The 22,802-nt window shown below is 39.6% G+C and overlaps 1 pseudogene; it reads right to left on the bottom strand.

Moving 5' to 3' along the window:
* Positions 1 to 21,882: 21,882 nt before the first annotated feature.
* LOC120596660 (uncharacterized) lies at positions 21,883 to 22,001 on the bottom strand (annotated as a pseudogene).
* Positions 22,002 to 22,802: the final 801 nt, after the last annotated feature.

Raw genomic sequence — 22,802 nt, 5'->3', positions numbered from 1 at the left:
AAGGAAAACATACAGAGATGGAATAACCCAGAGAGAAGTACTGTTTCCTCAAAAAGCCAATGATGTGGGTGGATAGGAAGTTCCTAACACATGATCCCAGTATGATGAACTCTTGTGTGTCAGGAGGACGGTGACACAGCGTTGTGGCATTACATCATTTTCCAAGTCAAGAGCCTAAAGCTTAAAAAAAAAAAAAAATTTAAAATATATAGATGATAAGATAGAGCAATAGAAGTATGATTTTCCTTTTTGATGTTTGTAATGTGTCATGTCAGTATTAATCTTGTTTCTGTTGAATTACCTAATATATAAACTCTGAAAGAAAAATAGTAATGTGTAAAATGTGAGGACATCAATGGGTTTTATAACATGAGTATCCAGATAAAATTTTAATCATTTGGGCAAACAGGAAAATAGAAGAAAATTATCAGAATACTGTAATAAGTGTTCTATCAGCTCTGGGATGGAGTGCCAAAGTTTATTTCTAGGGGATGGAATTGTGAGTTATTTTATCTTCTTTTTGCTTATCTCTCTATTTGCTTCTGTTTTTACAATGAACACTTGCAAATTTTCTCTCTAAAAATTAATATAATTTTCCAAACTCAACTGTACAAATTACAATGTCACACAATGAGAAATTTCTTTCAACAATAATTGAAGGTACATGAGGTTTTTTTATGAAACTGACAAATTGAAAGAAGCTAAATATTAGCCAATACAGAATTGATTAAATACATTTTAGTCTGCCCTTAAATGGTCATTAAAAATTATTATTTAGATCTATATTTATTGATGTGGGAGGCATTCACAATATATTGTTGAATATAATACACAAAAATGTATAAATGAGTAGACATGACACAATTCCTTTTTAAAAAATTTTAAATGCCCTTTTTAAAGCCAGCATGGATATACATTAAAATATCAGCAATAATTTTGTAATGTTGGAAATACAAGTAATTAAGTAATTGTTACTTCTTCATGCTTCTTTGTTTATAGTCTTAATTTTTTAGCTTTATCTTTTTATTCTTTATTCTTTTCTAACTACAAAAAGACGATTACACTATTTCTACTTTTAAAATTATAGTTGAAGAAGATTGTCAGATGCCCATCAAATAGTCCTAAGAAACATTTTCCAGTCCTTGAACCCTTGAGCCTTTGAGCCACTTTTCTCTTTCTCAGGTCTGGTTCCATGTGTGGAAGTGTACTATCGCTTCTAATAAAGCTATTCTTTTCTGCTGAAAAAGAAAGAAAGAAAGAAAGAAAGAAAGAAAGAAAGAAAGAAAGAAAGAAAGAAAAAAAAGAAAGGAAGGAAGGAAGGAAGGAAGGAAGGAAGGAAGGAAGGAAGGAAGGAAGGAAGGAAGAGGAAGGAAGAAGGAAGAAGGAAGGAAGGAAGGAAGGAAGGAAGGAAGGAAGAAAGAAACATTTCCACTGAATGACATACTTTCATTGAAATCCAATGTGATTTTGAGAGAAGAAACAAATAAAAAAATACTATTGCCACAACTTTGATATCTCCAAGATTTACCAAATCATTTCCCCATCAAATCTGCTTCTCCTTCCTGCTTCACTTATTGTGATCATTTTGAGCTCAGAAACTCAGGCACTTGTTTCCCAAACCAATGGGTTTCAATGGCTATACCAGCCTCATGGCAAAATGAGGTTATGATTAAAACAGGCTTAGGGAAAAGGCATGCCAGGCAGGAGGAATGGCATGGACAAAAGCTGGAAGTTGAGGATATGCACACTGTCTTTGGAAAATAGCGATGAGACCCTTAGTGGATAAGTGAAGAGTTTGTGAGGGGAATGATGGGAAGTACAATAAAGCGGGCCAGATTAGAGGGTCTTAAATATCAGACTGAGGAGTCTTCAGTTTACTAGGAGGTGACAGGGCCATTGGGTTTTTTGAGTAGAGGAAAAGGAAATTTAAGAAAGACTCATCTGAGGGCTAAAAGCGAAAAGATCAATTTTACTGCTGTTATTTGTATCTGGGATGAGAAGAGTCTGGATTAAGACTGAAGCTGTGAGAGAGGAAAGATGACAAAAATGAGAGACCTTCTGTATTAGGGTGTTCCAGAGAACCCATATACACATATATATATATGGTGAGAGAGAAAGACAGAGAGACAGAGAGACAGAGAGAAAGACAGACAGAGAAAGAGAGAGAGAGAGCATGCGTGCCCAAGAGAGAGAAAGTGTGCTTTATTATTAGGAATTGGCTCACACAGTTATGGAAGCTGACAAGTCCCCAAATCTGCTAACTGGAGAGCCAATGGTGTCAGTTCTGGTCTGAAAGTGAGTAGAATCAAGACCCAGGAAGAGCTGATGTTTCAATTCAATTTCAAAGGCAGGAAAAGACTGATGTCCCAGTGCTAAGGCAACCAGGCAGGAGGAGTTTCCTCTTACTCAGGGGAGAGTCAGCCTTTTTGCTCTATTCAGGCCTTCAACTGATTGGACAGAGCCCACCACATTGAGTAGGACAATCTGCTTTAGTCTACTGATTTAAATGTTAATGTCATCCAGAAACACCCTCACAGACACACCTAGAATAACATTTGACCAAATGTCTTGTGGCCCAGTCAAGGTGACACATAAAAATTAACCATCACACTTTCCAAAGGAAAAAAGTTTTACTATTTGCATTCAGGATGTCCATATGCAAGGAGTATGCCTACAAGTTTTTCCCACCTCCAGGAAGACACACACCTGATATCTCAAATACAATCCTGACATTCTTCCATCCTGCAAGGGCAATGGCTGTGAAGTCTACCATTGAGCCATCAGGCAGGTGTCACAGTGGTGGCCATCATCAGAGCTACAGGAACATCTGTCCAGACACACCTCAGAACATCCCAGTGAGCTGGCCTATTGTGTTCTCCTCCCACTCAGTTTAAAGATAAGGAAAACCAAGGCCAGTAACATTTAAATAGCTTGCTAAAAGTTTTACAGCTATTAAGCAGCAAAGTTAGGACCAGGGAGAGAAATGAACTCCTGAGCATCCCGATGGATTTGGCAAGGGGCCAGGTACTCACTCTACTGTGGTTAACCTCACAGTAACCCTAGATGCTATTAGTATCCCCATTTTATAGATGAAGAAATTGAGGCTTAGAGAGATTAGAAATCTTGCCCAAAGTAGACTGGGAAACTTGGATTGGAACTTGGGTCTGTTCACTGATTATGACAAAGTCACAGGAGAACAGAGGAAAAATTTAAGCAAGGGCAATGATCCAACCCATCCCAAATGACTGGAGTGGATGAGCCAAAAAATTCTGATTCACTTTTTGGTATCTGTGAAGTCCATTCTCCCACTGCTCAGCCCTGTAGCTTAGCCCAGACCTGTCTTCTAACAGTTTCCTCTTCCTTCCCACGTAGGCCTGTATTCAAATGTTCACTACTACTTGAAACCACAGAAGGGCTCGACATTTTTTGATCATGACAAAGAGGAACTCGGTGTTAGCAAACTGAAAGCAGAAATTCTGTCAGAGATAGTTACACTTTGTACAATGCCTATTCCCTTAAAAGCCAAGCAGTCCTAATTCACCGGCTGTCTGACTAATTAATGAAATAATCTTTGCACAGACAGAACTCAGAAGCCTCCAACAATAGAAGCAAGATCAGCTCTTTGGAACCACTTTTCCTCCAAACAGAATGCTTTATGAACAATTTTCACTGGAGTCTTAAATGTAGTTTCTTTAACTTTGAGTGATCAGTGTGTGGATGAAAAAAAAAACAAGTGCTGGAAGCTCCCTTGGGAGTTCTGTTTGTCCTTTCTGTCAGTTTCACTCCCATGTCACCTTTTGGGGTTGGGTTGATGGGGTAACAAGAAACTAAAAGTAAACAGGATTTGTTGGACCATACTGTTCGTGTTTACACTGAAATGAGACATTTGTTCTATCCCTCACCTACATTTACCTAGTTTCCTGAAGATCCCTTCTATGATCCTAGGGTCTAGCTACCCAACCCCCATTTAAAAATTCAAAAAAAAAAAAAAAAGAAAGAAAAGAAAAAAGAAAAGAAACCACTACTAACATTGACATGACATAAACATGTCATCTGGTCTACCTTACTGAAAGGTATTCTGTCCCAGTGTATGAGAGCTTCCTACTCCCTATACACCAGCCAGATATACATTATCCACATCTGTCTACACTTTCACATAAATGTGATAGAATGCTCTCTATGACTCCCCCCCCAAAATAGTTTCCTTTCTCACATCGAACTTCTGATCTGGCATGTCTGTCTACACAAACACATGCAGAGGGCCTCTCTGTGAGACAAGAAAACAGAATTGTATGCCCTTAAGCCAGTGCTGTTATATGTGCACATTTCACTCTCTCCAGCTGATCTGTCTAGTTCTGTCTAGTCCCTGAGGGTAGAAACCCATGCCCGGTGCATCTGAGAGCACCCTCGTAGAGTCTAGTCTGTGGACGACAGTCAGTGGGTAGATAAGAAGTTAGAGCTAGAGAGGGCAGGTCAGGGGGCAGGTAGGATGGCGGCAGGAGAAAGAATCCAATTGCAGAGGAACATCTAAAACCCAAGAACGAGCCGCTTCTGCAGAACTCATGATAACGCTGACTCGGATCTGATTTTGCCACCCAGTTCCAGTCGTGCAGGAACAATGCCCAAAGAGGTGTCAGGTGGCTGCAGCAGGGAGGCAAGGCTACAACCCTTTGGCAGCTAATGAACTGGCCAGAGGAAAGGAGAGAGGATTCAAAGAAAGCAGTGAGTTGCCTCTGCTTCTTCCTGCCAAGGCCTGATGCCTTGGAAACAATTGGTGAAGTTGCCACAATTACCAAAGTCCTTGGCCCCTTGGATATGGTGGCCCTGCTCTATGACAGTCTCTGAGTCCTCGTAGGCTTTGAGAGGGCAGAAGAGACATTTGCCTTTGCATAGCTGTCTTGGCTGCTATTTAAGATGGTTGTCTTGGTTGCTATTTTGGAAACAGTTTGTCCCAACTAAGCTATGACTGTTTCTCTGTGATGTTGTTCCTTTGTACTTGACACTCTATGCTATAAAAGATACTTTTTTGTTTTTTGTTTCAATAGGTGATTCATCTAGATATTACTCTGTTTGTGGTAGTGGTAATGATTATAAAGTAGGATTGTTTAATTTATATTTAAGCAAGAAGCCAGGGTCCCTGATCTTCATTTTGAAAAGTACCTACCATGTTTGTTGCAAAACCAAGTGTTTTACAGAATACTTAGTGGTAATGGCGCCTCCAAAATTTCCATACAGGAGGAGCTCAAGGTGCTGATATGTTTGTAAATAGAAGAGGAGGCTGGAAGCTGCATTTGCATGGCACCTTTCAGAATATTGAGCAAACCTCAGTTGTCTCTATCAAAGAGTAAGTAGGGACTGAAGTCCCCCTAAGTACAATCTCCACCCCCTTACCCCTGGGCCCTCACTGCTTAGCTTAATCATGATCTTTAATCTTGTCCTATTCTTCCCAAGGGAAGTTTTCTTTGCTTTTAACATTTTACTCTCAAGTCAATTTTGCAATTGATTTTCTGTATGGTTATTTCAACCTACAATTTCGATAGCAATATGAATTATCCTTGATGCCTCTCTTTTGAACCCACTCTCTCTTCTCCATCCCCCACAATCACAGCTTAAAATTAGGCCCCCATTAACTCTCTCCTAAACTATTGTACAAACCTCTCACCTTGCTCCCATTCATCCTGTCGCCTGAAGTGACTCTCTCAATGTGTATTTGAGTGAGTCACTCCCCCTTTTTATCAGTTCTCTGCAGTATCTAATCTGACTTCCTTAGGATGACATCTCTGGGCTTTTATGATGTGACTCCTTTCTACTATTTTCAGAAAAATGAAAACAGTCCTTTCTGTTGTTGCAGAGGTTAACAAGGTACTGAAGGCCTTTGTAAAAGACCTCCTGATTAGGTCTTTTACAAAGATTAGGTCAGCATTTGGCAGCTGCCTCAGATGACTTCTGCTTCCAGGGAGCAATCTCTGTCCTAGCAATAAAGACAATCATTTGGTTCTATCCCCAAATGAACTTTCTTAAGATCTTCCTAAGGACAGTCCTACAAGGGAGTGTGACTTCACATATGACATTCCTTTCCCAGGTAAATACCTTTTACCTTGAGAGCAGACAAAGGTTTATGAATACTTTTTACCATTATGAAAGCTTTGAAGAACTACAATAGAAATAGCCAATCTAATTACCAGTACTATTCAGAGACTCTTGACTTAAGGACAAGCATATTAAACAGCAAGAGAAAGAAATCCACGTGGGCCTAATTGAGCCCAGATGTTGGTTTGTCCTAAAAGATTATTTGTGCACTTCACTTTGTACTTGGCAACTGAGGTCTGTGGGGAATACTTTCTCTTTGGGCCTTGATATCCATATCGATTACTTATTAAAGTGAGTGGAGGTGATGGCAGGCAAACATGCTGATGGAGAGACCCGTGTTGCCCTCAGAACCAACTAAGCTTGAAAGGGCCAGCCCTTGGCAAAATGCTCAAGGAAATACAGTTTGTATACTATGCCACAGCCTCCCACTTGAGGTCCTTTCATGATACCTTGCCAGAGTGATGTTGGGAGGGCGTCAACACTGTGAAGTCATCAGACGTGGCTTTGAATCTCTTTATATATGGTCTAATGCAGGGGTTGTCAAACTGTATATAGCCTCCCAGCCAAATCTAGCCCACCACCTGATTTGGTAAATAAAGTGTTATTGGAAACTACAGTCACGCTCATTTATTGGTGGACTGTCTGTGGCTCCTTTTACACTCAACAGCAGAGTTGAGTAGTTACACAAAGACCACAGACTCTCAAAGATTAAAAACTTTTACTACCTGACTCTTTAAAGAAAGAATTTGTAGACCCATAACCTAGAGCAAATGCCTTAACCTTAATTTCTTTATCTGTAGAGTGCAGATAACATTATTCCAAAAGGTTTTATGGTAATGCTAACAGATGTTGAACAAAAATAAGTACATTTAGAAAACTCTAGGTTATTAACTTTAAGTGTTTCTTTACTGTAGACCCTGTCAGGGCTTTTAAGAAGCCAATAAGGAAATCTGGCATGCATTTCCCAAATTAACCTCGGACACTATAGTAATGGAGTAATATACAAGAGTTGCCTTGATACTGGGTTATATGTACCTCAGGAGCACATGAAGACTTCCCAAAGTATACAGATAATTTAAAAGGAATCAACTTCTAAATCTAAATTTCATATGTACTCTTTCATAAAGCTGATCTACCTGAGATTAAGATTGCCTTCCTCTTTTTTTAAAAAAAAGGCTGCTTTTTCACTCACCCCAAATCTTACCATGGGACCATGCACTGAGATCCAAGTATCTTGGATTGCCTGCTCCTTTAATGTTAAATAATGGAACTTATAAGGTCCCCTATCTTATATAGATTTTTGTTAAGCCTGGAGCTTTGTATTGGTGCCATGTTTGGGGCATGCTGACATGCTCTGAATATCTAAAGTGGTACAGGTTAGTGCTGTATATTTTAGAGCCTATAACTGGAATGTTTTCTGAGACTACCAAAGTTTTTGAGATATAGCAAAGAAAACTTATGGATGAAAATTTCAAGTCTTTTTTTTTCAGATTTGATGCTTTTTATTCAATAAGCTAGTCAGAATTTATTTTATCAAGTCATATTATGAAATATTAATGTCATTTGAGATCAATCCTCACCCGATTTCATGTTATCAAATGTTTTATGTTGTCTACTACTATTAAAAAAAGAATCTTTGACTTATGATGAAAAATTTTACATATTAACTTAAAAATATATAAAAGGGTACATGATTTTTAAAAATTCTCTTAAGAATTAGGTGAGCAAAAAAGTTTAGAGACCTGTCTCTTGCAGGACTAGCTTTCTCCTCACTCTCTCTGGGAAACATTAATTTAGACTATGTATATGAAGAGTCCATCAAGAAGCCAACTTACAGTGGCTACTCACTAACAGTTCTTTCTTCCTGGTCTCTTTCTCCAGGCTGTTTGCTCCGTGCATTCACTCTCTCTCTCCCCTCTCCAAAAGTCCACACTTGCTCTCAGAAAACGGTTTGATGAATTAGTTCATACTAAGAAATGACTGATATAATTTAGGGTGCATGCTCACATCACTCACAATTTGTGTTTTAACATTGGAAAAAATACAAGCCAGTGGAAAAGGAATGGCGGTACTGGGGCACTTCCCTTGCTGTCTGACATCAGGCCACTGAAAGGGACTGCCTACTTGTGCAGCTTTCCTTTGCAGGCGACTTTTCACTGGGATGAGTGGGTGCATCTCGAATCCCAAGGAAGGAGTGCTTCAAAGAGCAGCCTCAGGGCACGGTTCTGGTCCCTGTGGGCTGGAAGGCTGAAGCTTCAGGGTGCATCCAGGTGCCAGGAGCACATTCCCTCTGGAAAGAGCACACTGGGGGGGCCTTCTACCAGGAACACTTCTGTGCCTTCTCCTGGCACCACCCACGCTCAGCCAGCTTGTGGTATTTGGGGCTGTCTTAACTTTCCCGGAAGTGAGAGAACAATCTGGATGAGCCAATTTTGTGAGTTTTCTCTAACCTCGCAGATGAATTCAGCAAAACTTGTAAATGAGTACAAGAAATTCTGACCTACCTCCTACCCTTTTAGGAAAGTCCAAAAAGAAATCAAATAAAAGGGACAACATTCTCACCATTCATTCTCTGAACATCATTACTGGCCTTGTTCAACCACTGTTCAGCTTTTGAAAAGGGATGCTGCTTCCACAAAGCCTCCACCCAGGGCCCAGCTCTCAAGTAATATTCCAAATCACCATCCTTGGAGAAGCCAGGAGGATTTATTTTTGAAAAGACTAGATTCCTGAAATCAATTAGTTAGGCTTTTGTAGCCCATCATAACCCCTCTTATAGGCTTTGCTTCTTCCACCTTTCTGTAATGCATCAGTTAAGACTATATTGAAAGACAAAACCAGAAAATCCTATTCAAATTTGCTCAAATAACAATAATAATAAATGTATTTGTTCATGTATCTAAAATTTGTGATAAATAGTATGTCAGGTCAGATTTGATCCAGCAGCTCAGGCAATACCACTGAAGTCCTCATTCCTGCCTCACCATAACATAGGCTCCAACCCCAGCCTCCATGTGATGTGGGCCTGCAGTCCACCTGGCCCCACACCCTCCACCCTATGGCTACATCATCTGTGGGACTCTCATAGTCATGTTCCACACTCCAGAGGAAAAATATTTTATAATTGGAAAGGAAAAGGTTTCTTTCCTAGGAGTTCTAGCAAGCATTCTGTTTCTTATTGTCTCAGATTGGACTATGTGCCTATGAACCAATCACTGCATTAAGTCAACTAGAACCAATCTCTGTTGTGGGGACAGAATAAATCCCACCTAAACTACAAGTAAATCCAGTTCCTTCCTAATCTGAGAGCACCTTCTTGCTAAATACAACAAACCTGGTCATGAGTGTTATTCCGACTGACCTTTTGAACTCTTGACTTTTGCCTTGCCATGACCTCCAAGATGGAGCCTCTCTTCTGTGCCTCCTGATGGACACCCTGGCTTCTACATTTCTGTCTCTTCTAGATCTAATGTGGGTCACTGATCATAGACTAGAGCCTTAATTGCCTGCCCCATTGGACTGGAACTTAGTTTTGAGATGAACATTAGTTTAGTTCTTTCTTCTGACTTCTAAAGAGCTTTCCCCTTGTAACTTGGCTTCAGGGCCAGCCTTCTTTAGTATAGTGAGAGGGAGTTAGGTGAGTGATGGGCCCACAGTCTCAGTTACTCTGATAACTTAACATAAACAGAAACCATCTCAGTCTCTTCCAGACCATCCTCCCTTTGGTCCCTTCCAGTTAGCTTTCTCACTTCTAGCTCCAGGCTTTGATGAAGGAAAACACTTTATTTCTGCCCTTACATTAAGGGCTTCTTCATTAAGTCCGCTGTTTGCATTTCTCTCTAAGCAGCTTATTCGGAGATTAGTTATTACCAGATAGGATGGGAATAAGTCCCTGAGAGTATGGCAAAGGCTTGTTTTACTGTTCAAGTTCCCCTAGAGGCTCACGTGGACTCCCTTCTTTCCTTGCAGGAATCCGGATCCATGAACCTCTGCTTTCTCCCTGGGGCCCACCTTCCATCCCTGTGTGGTACACCCTATGTGGGCACCACTTCACTCAGACTCCACTCAGTGGCCACATCAGAGCTCAGCCTGACATACACACAGCTAAGGCTTCCTCTGACCCTTGGTAATAGCTCAGCCAACCCTGGGAACAGCTCACTGTGCTGCTTCCATGAGCTGCATGGCTGATCTGTCACCCAAGGTTGCCCTGTTTACCTGCCTGAAAATCTGTCTATCTTCCCCATCACTGATCACTGGGACTCTAGGGCAACAATAAACGAGTCCTTTCCTATCTAAGCCTCATGCCCACTCCTCAATTTTGAAACACATGCTGCCTCCCCAGGTACACTGGCACCCCAGAATTCTGGTGATAGAAATTCCCTAAGGCAGCCCCTTGTCTATTCTAATCCTACACTGCTCCTCTCAGATGAACCTCCAGTCCTAGTCAGCACATCCTGCTCCCTTTCTAAGCCTCTTCATTTGTTTTTCCTCCTAAAAGCCAAATATTTCATTAAAACTTGACACTCTACTTTCTTCTCCCATATTCCCATCCTAAAGCTGCAAGGTAGCCTGTCAAAGAAAAATATTTCACCCCTCTCATTTTACATTTGATGTACAAGTAGTGTTCTTTCTTCTTATCATTAACATATTTAAAAATTCACCTTTATATTTTTCACTGCAATTTTGTTCTGTGGTAAAACACAGCAGTCTACTGAATGTAAAGCTGGCTCACGATTTGCTCCCCACAGTCCTACTTTACATAAAAAAAATGTTCTAGACTTTAGAGGGGCCTAAAACTTAATTTTCTTTCCTCTTCGTCGAGCCCTTGGGTATCCTTTTTACACACCTGTGTTCCTATGGGTGTCAATGCAGGGTTTTCTCAAAGGGGATATTTGGATAAAAACAAATGTGCTTGAACGCTACCTTTTCTGAAGCTGTAGTTATGGAAGCGGGCTCTTGCACTGGATCTCTCTAGGCTGGGGAAGAGGCTCTTAGCATAATGTGCTTCAGAAGATAGGCTAGAAGGAAGAAAGTGGTGAAAACATCTTGTAAAGGACTGAGGAGTTGGGGCAGGAAGGAAGAGAGAGCGGCATGAGGGAGAGGGCCTGTGGGGATGTTGCCTGCCCATCAAGGGTATTCAAAAATGTGCCTGACTGTCTGTGCCTGAAGCCCATGACCAAGGCCAGGATTAGAGGTAGTTGACTCAACCAGTGATGCCACTCCTGATCTTTCTCCACCTGGTGCTCTCTGGGTAGACTGGAACATCTTTGAACCTGAAGTGAACAACTCTTTGACCTTCCTCTGCATTCTACCTCCTTTCTCCAATAATGGCCAGGATGTAAAAATCAAGGCAGGAAGTTATAATAGCCTTGAAAAAAGTTTTTTAAAAAAGATGTCTCCAGCCCAAAACGATGTTCAACTATCTCCCAACCTGCCTGTCAGTAAACATTTACACAGCTCCCACATTTACAGGTTGGGGAGCTGAGGGCAGTCAGTAATTAGCAGTCGGAACAGAGAACAAGACTAAGCTATAGGTTCTTTTTTAGATCCTGATTCATATTCTGAATGAACAAGCCCCAATCCCATTTACTTCAGGCTGAGGCCTCTTGCACAATTATAGTGCTGAACCCACAACTTTGCATTAGCTCTTCCTGGCCAATGAGGCCAGAGTCAACAGTTCTCTCCTTACAGACACTCCATTTTTCCTTTCCTCTCATAAGCCCCAGCAGACACAACCAAGTAAATCAAAACCTAAATAACTGAGGATGCCAAAGCTTACTTGAACATTTGGAGATCAATGAAATTATAAGCATCTTTGTACTTTCAGCTGACTGCTTCATTATTAATGTGAAATTAAAACTTGTTCTGACTTTGCCTGTTCTGGATATTTCACATAAATTGAATGATACGATATGTGGCCTTTTGTGTCTATCTTCTTTCACTTAGCATAATGTCTTCAAGGTTCATTCATGATGTAGCAAGTATGAGAACTTTGGACTCTTTTATTGCCGAATAATATTCCATTTTATGATATACAGTAAACCCTCATTATTCACTGATTCTGTACTTGCTAATTCACTTACTCAATAAATTTATTTGTTACCCCAAAATCAATACTCACAGAGCTTTTATGGTCATTTGTAGACATGTGCAGACTCAAAACTGGAGTCACCCAATGCACATGTTCCCAACTGAGGTCAAACAAGAAAAGGCTCAGCCTTCTTGTTTCAGCTCTCATACTATAAACAAGTCTGTCCTTTTTGCAGTCTATTTAGTTGCCATTTTTTTGCTCTTTTTGTTGATGATTTTGCTGTTTAAAGTGGCCCCCCAAGAAATGTGCTGAAGTGTTGTTTAGTGTTCTTAAGCACAAGAAGGCTGTGATGTGCCTTATAGAGAAAATGGGTGTGTTTGTTAAGGCATGAATAATAGTGCTGCTGGCTGTGATTCAGTGTTAGTGGATCAGGTGTCTTTAAATAAATAATGTGTCTTTAAACATAGCCAAACATAAAACAAGATTATGTATTGACTAGTTCACAAAAATATTGTGACTAGAGGATCACAGGTACCTAACCTTGTATTTCCCCTAGATGTAATGGTTCAGTATTAGCTGCTTCAGTGTCCATGGTGACTTTATCAACTGTGTTACATTTCATTTACCTATTCATCAGTTGGTGGACATTTGGGTTATTTCCACTTTTTGGCACCATGAACAATATCACTATGAATATTAGATACAGGTGTTTGTGTCTCTATATTATTTCTGATTTTCTGTCTACTTATTCCATTGATTACTAAGAGAGAAGCATTGAAGATTCCAATATAATTGTGGATTTGTCTATATCTCATTTCAGTTCTATCAGTTTAACTCCATGTATTTTGAAGCTCTGTGTTAAATGCATACACATTTAGGATTGCTATAGCTTTTTGGTGAACTAACCCTTTTAGTATTATGCAATGTCCCTCTTTACTCCTGGTAATATTCCTTGTCATAACCGAATGCCAGACATTGTGAAGTTACATGCTAGATTTTGTTATATTCCTTTAAATAGTGTTAGATTTCATTCTGTGCACACATAAGTTACTTGAAATCATTTGGACCCTCTTGAGGCTTGCTTTCTGGATAGAAACTTTTTGACTTCCACTTCAGGTTCTTGAGGAGAGCTGGGGCTACTGTGGGTAACTAGAAGGATCCTTGGTAAGGCAAGAAAGATACTGATGTTTATTGAGGGCTACAATGTAAAGTGCTGTTCCAGGCCTTCAAGACCTAATGATAAAATCTTAACAGCAACCCTCATTTTACAGATGAGGAAATTGAGGCTCAGAAAAGTTGCATGCAGGTCTTCAAGTTGGGGCTCTGTGCCATAAGATGTAAGAGACTCCATTTTGTGGTGAGAGCTCAAGCCATGTTAGATGCCTGACCTCTACATAAGGTAATCACATAGATGTGTGACATATACTTGTACATGTCATAGTAAATTATAAACAGAATCATTTTCTTTGAAGAGTTTAACATACTGTCACAGTATAATTTTCAAAAAACTTAAAAACATAACACTTGTATAAATCTAAGATGAACGCATGTCAAAGATTTTATTCAGATCATTAATGAGGAAACTAGTGAGACAGTCAAGTTGATGCAAAGAGCATCAGAGAAACTGGGTACTTATAGGCAATAAAAAAAAAGAAGAGATTGATAGATTAGATACAAAGCTGGTTACAAAACCATAAGCTTTGAGATTATCTTTTCTACCAGACAGAAATCATTTACATTTCTACCAGACAAAAACATCTACAAGTTGACATGTAATTTCACAAAGTCTGGGACCATTAAACATTAATGGAAAAAAAAAAAAAAAGAAGTCAAATGAAGATATATTCCCCTAAACAGTTAAACACCCATTGGAGGGTTTGTTAAGCAATGCCCTAATAAGTTGATACTGAAAGGCTATGTGTACTCTCTTGGTCTTATTTCCAAGTTTTAGCTGATTATTTTTCTTAATAACACATTAGGAAACCTATTGTAATAGTGTCAAGGTCTTTGACAAGGGTGGGTCAAAGTTTTATGGTACCTATAGCTTATGTAATATTGGGGTCTCTCTTTTAAAAAAAATAAATATTTTAATTTTGCAAATATTACAAAAATATATGCACATGAGAACATGTGGCTTATATCCCTCCAGAGCCTTAGAAGAGCCATACACAAAACAGTCCTGAGATTTAAACTTCATCAAGCTTTATCTTAAATTGATTCTGCCTTTGGCCATAGTATTATTTTAGTATAAAAATAATATAGTGGAAAAAATTTTTCTTTTTACTTTAAGTCTCAAATATTCTGTAATCAAGTATCTTTAACTCTGGGTTAGATAATGTATCAACAATCTAAATATCTATGATTTTTTGAGTTACTTAATATTGTATATCATGTTAGGATCATTCAGCTCACTGATGCAAGTTATTAACATGGGCGATTCATTTGAATAAATTCTCCACACCTTGCAAATCGTCTTTAAACAGGAAACATATGCAGGCATTGAATTTTTACATGTTAAGAGTTCTTAATGACTAGTCTGAATAAAATGATTCATTTGTGTTTAGTCCACAAGTGACAGACTTAATGCTTTTAACGGATGTGTGTTCTTGTCAGACTCTCTTCTATCCCCACTCGGTAAGAGGCTGCTGCCATCACTAGTTCAGTTATTTCCCAGCCCCAAGTTCTGTCTTTGACAAACTAGTTCTTCCACCTTTTGGTGGAGACTTGAGGTGGGAGAACAAGGGTAAGAGAGAGAAGGGAGATGCAAGGAGAGTATGAGAATGCAAGTGTCAATGTACTGAGTACTAACTATGTGCCAGATACCATTGTAAGGGTTCTGCACGTATTAACTAACCTGAGACGGGCATTACTATTATTCTAATATTACAAAAGAGCAAAAAAAAATGATTAAATAACTTGTCCAGGTAAAGCCAAAACCTGCACGTTTCCATTCTAGAGCAAAGTTATATTCAAACAAACACAAAAGATTTTGTGTTTTTCTTTGTAGGACCTTTGAAAAACTTGAGTCCTTGAAAAACTGTATCTACTCATTAAAATCCATTGGCTTCTCTAATTCACTGTGTATTTGGTTTCATATGACAAAAATGCAACTCAAACTTTCTCAAGCAAAGGAGTTCTGTTGAGGTTCTTATAACTAGTAGTGTTTTCCCTTCGAGTATGTCTGGATCCAGCACCTTTGGTGATGCCACCAAAGCTGTGTGTGTATCTCTCTCCACCTCCTGGCTCTGCTTTCCTCTGTGTGGTAGCTTTGTTCTATAGGCAGCTTCTCTTATACTCCTGCGGGAAATTGCCTCCACCAGACCCAGACTCATACAATCTCTACTATAAGAAATCTCAGAGTAAAACAGACATCTTTTCTTTGTCAGTGTCCATACATCATGTCACAGGGAAAGCCAATGCCCTAAAGAATTGAGACCTCTGATTGGTCATATAGGGCCATTGGGAGGTGGAAAAAGTCATAGGGAAACTTAATCCTTCCATGACCACATGGAGTATGTAAAGCATAGTACCCCAAAGGAAAAGTGGTACTTTCCTATTATCTGACAGAGAAGAAAGATATCAATCAGATGAAATCAACAGATGCCCATGACATTCTGAAATGCTCTGCTCTCCCTCCCTCTGCTTACCCAGAATTCCTTCTCACTCATGCTATTCAGACACTACCATCTCACAACCCAACAGGCCTGCATCAGTCCAGTCTACTCAGAGCTCTCAAGAGATTATACTTCTGGGTTGCTATTCCCCTATTCCATGGCCTCTTTCTGATTTAGAAGTACATGTTAATCATTGACATTTTAATGTGATATTTTTCACTAATGCACTGCCTCCCAATAAAATTTGTATTTAAAGCAACTAAAAAAATTTGTATTTAAATAAAATTTAACCAAGCAACTAAAGCCCTTCATTCCTTCTTAAATTAATTTTAACATGGCAAACAGGGAGGGATGCCCTTCCTTGCAACACGTGAATATCCATCAGATGTCCATTTTCCCTATGCAGCCATTGTCACACAGAGCCACTGATGTCAAATCCTTCCACTGACCACACACCAGATCATCAAGGTAGAAAATCAGAATCTGACTGCAGCCTATCCACAGAATTCCTTCCACAAACAGTCATAGGGTTTCTTTTAGGCCTGAGACACATGGGCAGCCGCTCCTCCTCAAGGAAATTTACTAGGGCTCAGAATGATCTTACCTTCTCTAGTTACCCAAATGAAATAGTTGGCTCTACCACATTTCATCCGATGTCACCGTATCTGAGCAGCCCTCTTAAATATTCTTGCACAATTCTCTTTTTCTTTATATCTCCTCTTTCTGTAGTAGCAAAAATACTTTATAACACCTCACTTTAGTCATTTTGACCACTTAATGCCTTTTCATTTATTTGCAAAGTAAATCTTTTAGACAAGGGCTGCCTACAGCAATAAAGGAGGGAGAATTATATTGGCAGGATGATAGAGCAGCACCTCAGATGCCACAAACAGTGGGAGTAAATAGAACATGACATTTCTTCCCTGGCGTTGGGCAGAGGAGGCTATTATTAAATCAACTAAGAGCTCATACCTAGAGCAGCAACCATGAGATCCCACTTTGGTTTTTAAAAAAATTCTGTCTTCAGGTGGCCCAATGTTTTCTCCAAATTATTTCTTGTCAACAAATGAGATTACTCCTCACACCCCACTTTTCACCCCAAAGTGTTACAAGTTCAACCTCTCCCCCGAAAGCAAAATAAAAGTGTGCATTTCTAGTGGGGGGAAATGCACAATTTGTTCCTTTATTTCTTCCAAATTCTTCTCCTTGGATTGACATTGAGTCACATAGCAAACTTATTACCCAAGGAAAGGCTTTGCTAAAATAGGAATGTTAAACAGTATGCATATCACCAGAGTTTATTTTCTTCATTCTATTGCTGATATGGGGCCCTATTAGCCTGTAATCAATTGCAGATTGCTATTTCCTTGCTGTAAAATGTTTTGTTATAAAAAATTGCCTCCCCTTCCTGTCTTCCTTAGAGCAATGTTTCTCTGTCGACCGATATCATCGTCACTGGGATCCCAAGGACAGCTTAGGCTGTGTTTCCAGGAAAATTCAGGCATGTCCAGTTCCTTCTGGAATGCTGTGGACCAATTAGAGAAGGCTGTTTGCAGGTCCATTTGCATGAAGATCCAAGAAGCTAATGGGAGAAGACTCATAAATAAAAAAGAACTGGTGTGCTTGAGCATGCAAATATGAGTCAGGGAGGGGTGGTTCTGAGTGCAATGGAGAGTATGAGCTCACATTGCCCTCTGAATTGGCTACATGCTGCCCCCTGCCTTAGCTTTTCCCTGTACTCCCTCTCTCCCAGGTCTCTGGCTAGAGTCGGGGGAGGTTGAAATACAAAAACAAAGAGGTGTTTCAGTTAAACCTCTGGAAGACTTTGCAAACAGAAAGACACATTACCTTGTGGCCTGCGTGACAGAGTATAACACAAATGGACAATAATGTATCTTCCCCATTTCACAGGGGCAGTCTGGGAGCACAACATTGTAATCCAGAGCAGCAGAGCCAAAGCTACCCAGCATAGGCCAGTGCTATCGCATGGAGAAAGCTAGGAGGACATCATAGGGAGCATATGCAAAGCCATGGAGACACGTTATGATCACGCCTCACTGCGGCTGCCATAATTCTTTACTATATGGGAATAATTTGGTGGAGAGAGGGGATGGAAAGAATGCATAGCAAGAGTTCCAGTAATTCTATGAGTGGAGGCTGAGTCAAGAAAAACTATTATTATTTCTGTGATTCTGTTTTCCCCCACATTTGGTGTGGGGAAATATGAAGTTCATAAATTATGATAAAAATGCATTTGGTCAGTTGTCTGTGCTCCCGCCACCCCAAATATAATTTTGACTCTAAGCTACTCCATTTTCTAGCTCCTAAATGTGCTGACATTTGGGATCAGTCTGGTTTTCTACTGGTCCTGTAATGTATACCATTTCTAAGAGGCCCTTAGAGGTGTCTAAAGTCAAAGCAGGTCCAGAGATTACCATATTGGTTTCAAATAACACGTACAGTTCCAGTGGGAAAGAGAGCTGGCCAAATCTTTAGCCAAGCTACTGGGTGTCCCATTTTTAAGACTGCAATTTTCGATGCCTGCAATTATTTGCATTTTTGTTACTAATTACTCCTGCCATTGGTACAACCAACCACTTTTGGGTGCAATTACCCGTTCATCGGAGCAATTACATATGAAAACAGTTCTGCACGTGCAGCTAATGGTGGCAAAACAAAAGGAGGGCAATTTGGCTCATCAAGTCATAACTCCAGTTTCAAACACTTGCCAGCTACAAGAAGGCAGAACAGTGGGACAGGGTACAAACACCTACCCTGAGTATTATCGGCTACAGCACTGCATTCGCTCTTTACTAATATATTTTTAAAGAATTAGATTGTGGATTTATTTAATTAGAAAAGAACAACTCTTCTAGGCTATTCATTGGCCTTTTGTTAAAATAGTTTCTAGATACCAAATCAAGCCAAAGAGCCCTCTAATTAAGCATCCGAACTTTTAGATAATGCCAGATTCTATTGAAATTCTATTTTTCACAAAGAACACTGACACATCCATCCCACTGAATTATAATGTACACACAGGTCTCCCCTCCCATGTCTCTCTATTAGATGTGCCAACATAACTTCTTCAGCCTTAGGTTTGGGAATGATAGCTTAATGGGCTGACACATGAGGACAGATTACCAGGAACAGTGACCCCAACTGGCAAAATATATCTAGCATTCTAGACAATCCATCTGCAGATTTCTAGGCAGCTCACATAACAAACAATTTTCATATTATACCTTGTTGCCTGATTCAAATTTTAGATTTGAAATGAAAAATGGGAGTGCATCTAAGTCCATCATCAGCCTATATTTCTATTTCAGTCAAATACACACACACACACACACACACACACACACACACACACGACCTACTGGACCTTCAGCTATTTTGTTTATAGGAGGCAGGTAAGCGCACAGGCTCTGGAGCCAGACTGCCTCAATTTCTTACTCTGTAAGAAAGGGGCAGTAATAGGCCTGCCTCATAATGTGACAGTGACTAAAAGAGCTAATACATGAAAACTCTTAGAACAGTGCCCAGCACTCCATACATATTAACTATTTTTAGCATTACCTATAATATGTTATTGCAATTATTATTTCTAGATTTGTCTCTTCTCTGAATTAAGAAAAATTATCCAAAACAAGATAACCGTAGCCTTTCAAGTAATAGTCAAGTATTATTTAACATGCAGGCCTAAGGGGAAAGTAACTTTGTTTGACTTACTATTTTCTATTGATTAGAGGCCAGAATCTGGAAACTTAGATGTTAATTTGTAGATTGAAAAATTGAAAATGATTTTTATCCAGTAACAAGGAAAACTCCAATCAAAAAAATAAAGACAAAAACAATAAAAATAAAAATAAAGACAAAGGTTAAGGTTTATAGGTTCCTATAAGACATTAACCAGTTTTGTACTGAACTTTGCAAACTTACTCCAGCCTTTTCTTTTCTCCATTGACTAAATTTAGCCATTTTTCCTATCCTCTTTTGAATCAGTTTTGACATTTTGTCGATCCCCTCATTAATTAATTAGTTAAATCTTTGACACATACTTATTATATATTTTTCTAAAATCATGTTTTTACCTTTTTTTAAAAAAGTATTCTTTGCAAAACAAAACAAGAGTATTCTTTACCAGAATCAAGGAGTCCCTTGCACATAGTAGTCATCTTTGTGTCCTAGTTCCATGTCTCTCAAGCTTTAATGCACATCCAAATCAGCTGAGGCTTCAGTAGGTTTGGGGAGAAGCCTGAAAACTTAGCATTTAAGTGGACACTGCTGGCCTTAGTCTTGAGCACATTGCCTGGATCTGGGAAACACAAGTGTTTAGAAAATGTTTGTGTAAACATCCACCTGTGAAAACAGATGACATTTTTTACTCCCTCCAATACGTAGTCATTATTATCCTTTACCCTCAGTAATACAGAGGATTTCCCTTGGGCAGCGACATGATTAGTAAACCCTGCTTATCACAATGACCAGTTAAATAAGGCGTTAATGAGAAGGCAAGGAAAGATGGGTAAAGATTCACTAATAATAGGAAAATACAGTCATTTAGGATGTCAAAACTACGATGGTTATAGTTATCCAACCCCTGCAGACACATCGCAGGAATCTTGGTGGCAGGGCAACCCTAGCGGCATTGCCTGAGTTCGTTCCACAAAGGCCAAGCGGCCCCTCTCTTAGGCAACTGTAGGCTTCAGAGAAGTGAATCAAAGCTGCTCTCATCAACATTGTGGGGACTTGCAACGTAGGAGTGGACTTAGTGTTCAGCTTCTGCTCTCTTGGGGCATCCCATCTTCGTGTGCCTTCTTGTACATATAATAAATAGCCAGTAAACGCCCCACTATTAAAAAAATAAAATAATTAGGTGCTTATGTGGATTTAGGAAGAATTATGAATGTCGACCACAGTGGTTCTCAACCCTGGCAGCACGTTAGAATTGGCAGCATGAAGTAAAACGGGCCTGGGCCTGGGCCTCATGCCCAGAGAGTCTGCTGTAATACGTCTGGGGTGGGACCTGAGCAACAGTGTGTTTAGTATTGCGCTTAGTATGTCTTTAGGGGAAGTAGCCACGTTAGCTGCACTGTCATTGAGGTAACTGGAGGTGCTGGCTATCAACTCCTTCAACCATTCTAGCAACACATTAGTCTACGTGCCTCTAGTCATTTTAGGAACACTGCAAATTTTCAAAGACAGTAGTTCTAATTCTCTGTACTTTATAATGTGAACATATTAAAACTGTTTTTGAGGAGAAAATACTGGATGCTACAAAAGGTCTGATGCAGGCAACACATGAAGCCTGGCCGTGAGGTGCGACTTTCCAAGCACCTGGAAATAAGAGGAATAATATTTCATCTGAGGCTGAAACTAATAAAATCCACACAAAATGAATATAATTTTCATTTAAAGCGGCCAAGAAATTGTAAATATGTGATTATGAAATGTTCTTTGATATTTGGTACAGAACACTTTCATTATTGAAATACTCAAATGCTCCTAAAAATAAAAAAAAAAACTACTTTGAAAGAAGTTATATGAGATAACACAAAGTTTCCCGTTTCTATCCCTTCTTTCACTCCCCATCACCATTTCTCATTCTTTACCAGGAATCATGGCTTAGAAAGTCTTACGAAGGAGTGAAAGAGAATTCATCCTGAAGCTGGTGGGCATCGGCGCCTCCGTTAAGGAAGAGGACGCTGTGTATCACATCCACCCTTATCCAGCAGGCTCCCTCCAGAGACCAAACAATCGAGAAAGTACAGATGAGGTCGGGGACGTTTTGAGACATAATACCTAACACTGTGGAAGATGTCATTAAATAGCAACGAAAGGAATGTCGCATACATGTTCCTATTAAGAAAGGCTGGGAGAAGAAAGAGGAAAAGGAACAGAACAACTAAAACACAGAAAACAAATGCAAACAAGCAATGACAGATTAATAGCAGCTACCACGTGCTGGTGCTTTGCCAGGGGCCTCATAGGTGCTATCTTATACAGTTCTTAATAGAGCCCAGTGAGGCGGGGGTCACAATCTACACCTCTCAGATAAAGGTCTGTTTTCTGTAGCAGCAGCTGAATCGGGATCTTTCCCCACTCAGCCAATTTTAGGTCATTTCGAATTTTTTTTTTTTTAAACGCCTACGGCACCTGGTATTCCTAGGTGGTCTACCATCCAAGTACTAACCAGGCCCAACCCTGCTTTGCTTCCAAGATCAGACAAGATCGGGCATGTTCAGGATGGCATGGCTGTAGATAGGTCATTTCCAATTTGATGTCAGCAAGAGGAGGGCATACCAGGTGCCTGAGGCTGGATGCTACTGGCAAGATAAAGAGACCCTGAGGACTCCAAAGAAAGTGAAACCCTAAGAAGGAAGGAGACTAAGCCCCTAAATGAGGTTAGGGAAAACCAACAAACCAGGAACACCCACACGAGACTAAGAGAGCAAAAACCGAATTTTTATTTGTTCATTCATTCAGCAACCACTTATATAGATTTACGATGTGTTGGGCACTGTTCCTCCAAGACCTTTTAAATATAACTCATTTAATACCCAAAGCAAATTATGAGGCATACGCTAATATTATCCCCATCTTACAGATGAGGAAACTGACACACAAAGAAGTTCAATAACTTACCAATAGCACCAATATTGTTTTAAGCCACTGATTAGAAGTTTTATTTGTTACAGCTATGAAGTTACACTAATTAGTACAGTGTCACTATGTTGATATTTTCTATTCAGACTTACAGGACTAAGAAGTTTACAAAGCCCAGAATAATGACTTCGAAGACATCGGAAGTGAGGTTCAAAGGACATCTCACATTGGTGTGGCTTAGTGCAAAACATTTGCAAGGACAAGTTCATTTGGATGGTGTAGAGAAGAATAATAGATTGACTACTGATCTTTTTAAAGGGCTCTCTACAATTTAATCTACAAAAATCTCTTGTGAAATTCACTTTCTTTTAAACAAAATTAATAAGTTCATCACTCAGATCCTGGTGTCTGTGTGTTCTCATCCGTTAAATGGAGGATAGGGACTGATGAGCTTGGAA

Source organism: Pteropus medius, unplaced genomic scaffold (genome assembly GCF_902729225.1).
Source record: "Pteropus medius unplaced genomic scaffold, Ma_sr-lr_union100, whole genome shotgun sequence".
NCBI classification, from domain to species: domain Eukaryota; kingdom Metazoa; phylum Chordata; class Mammalia; order Chiroptera; family Pteropodidae; genus Pteropus; species Pteropus medius.
This window is presented reverse-complemented; position numbering and strand designations above follow the sequence as displayed.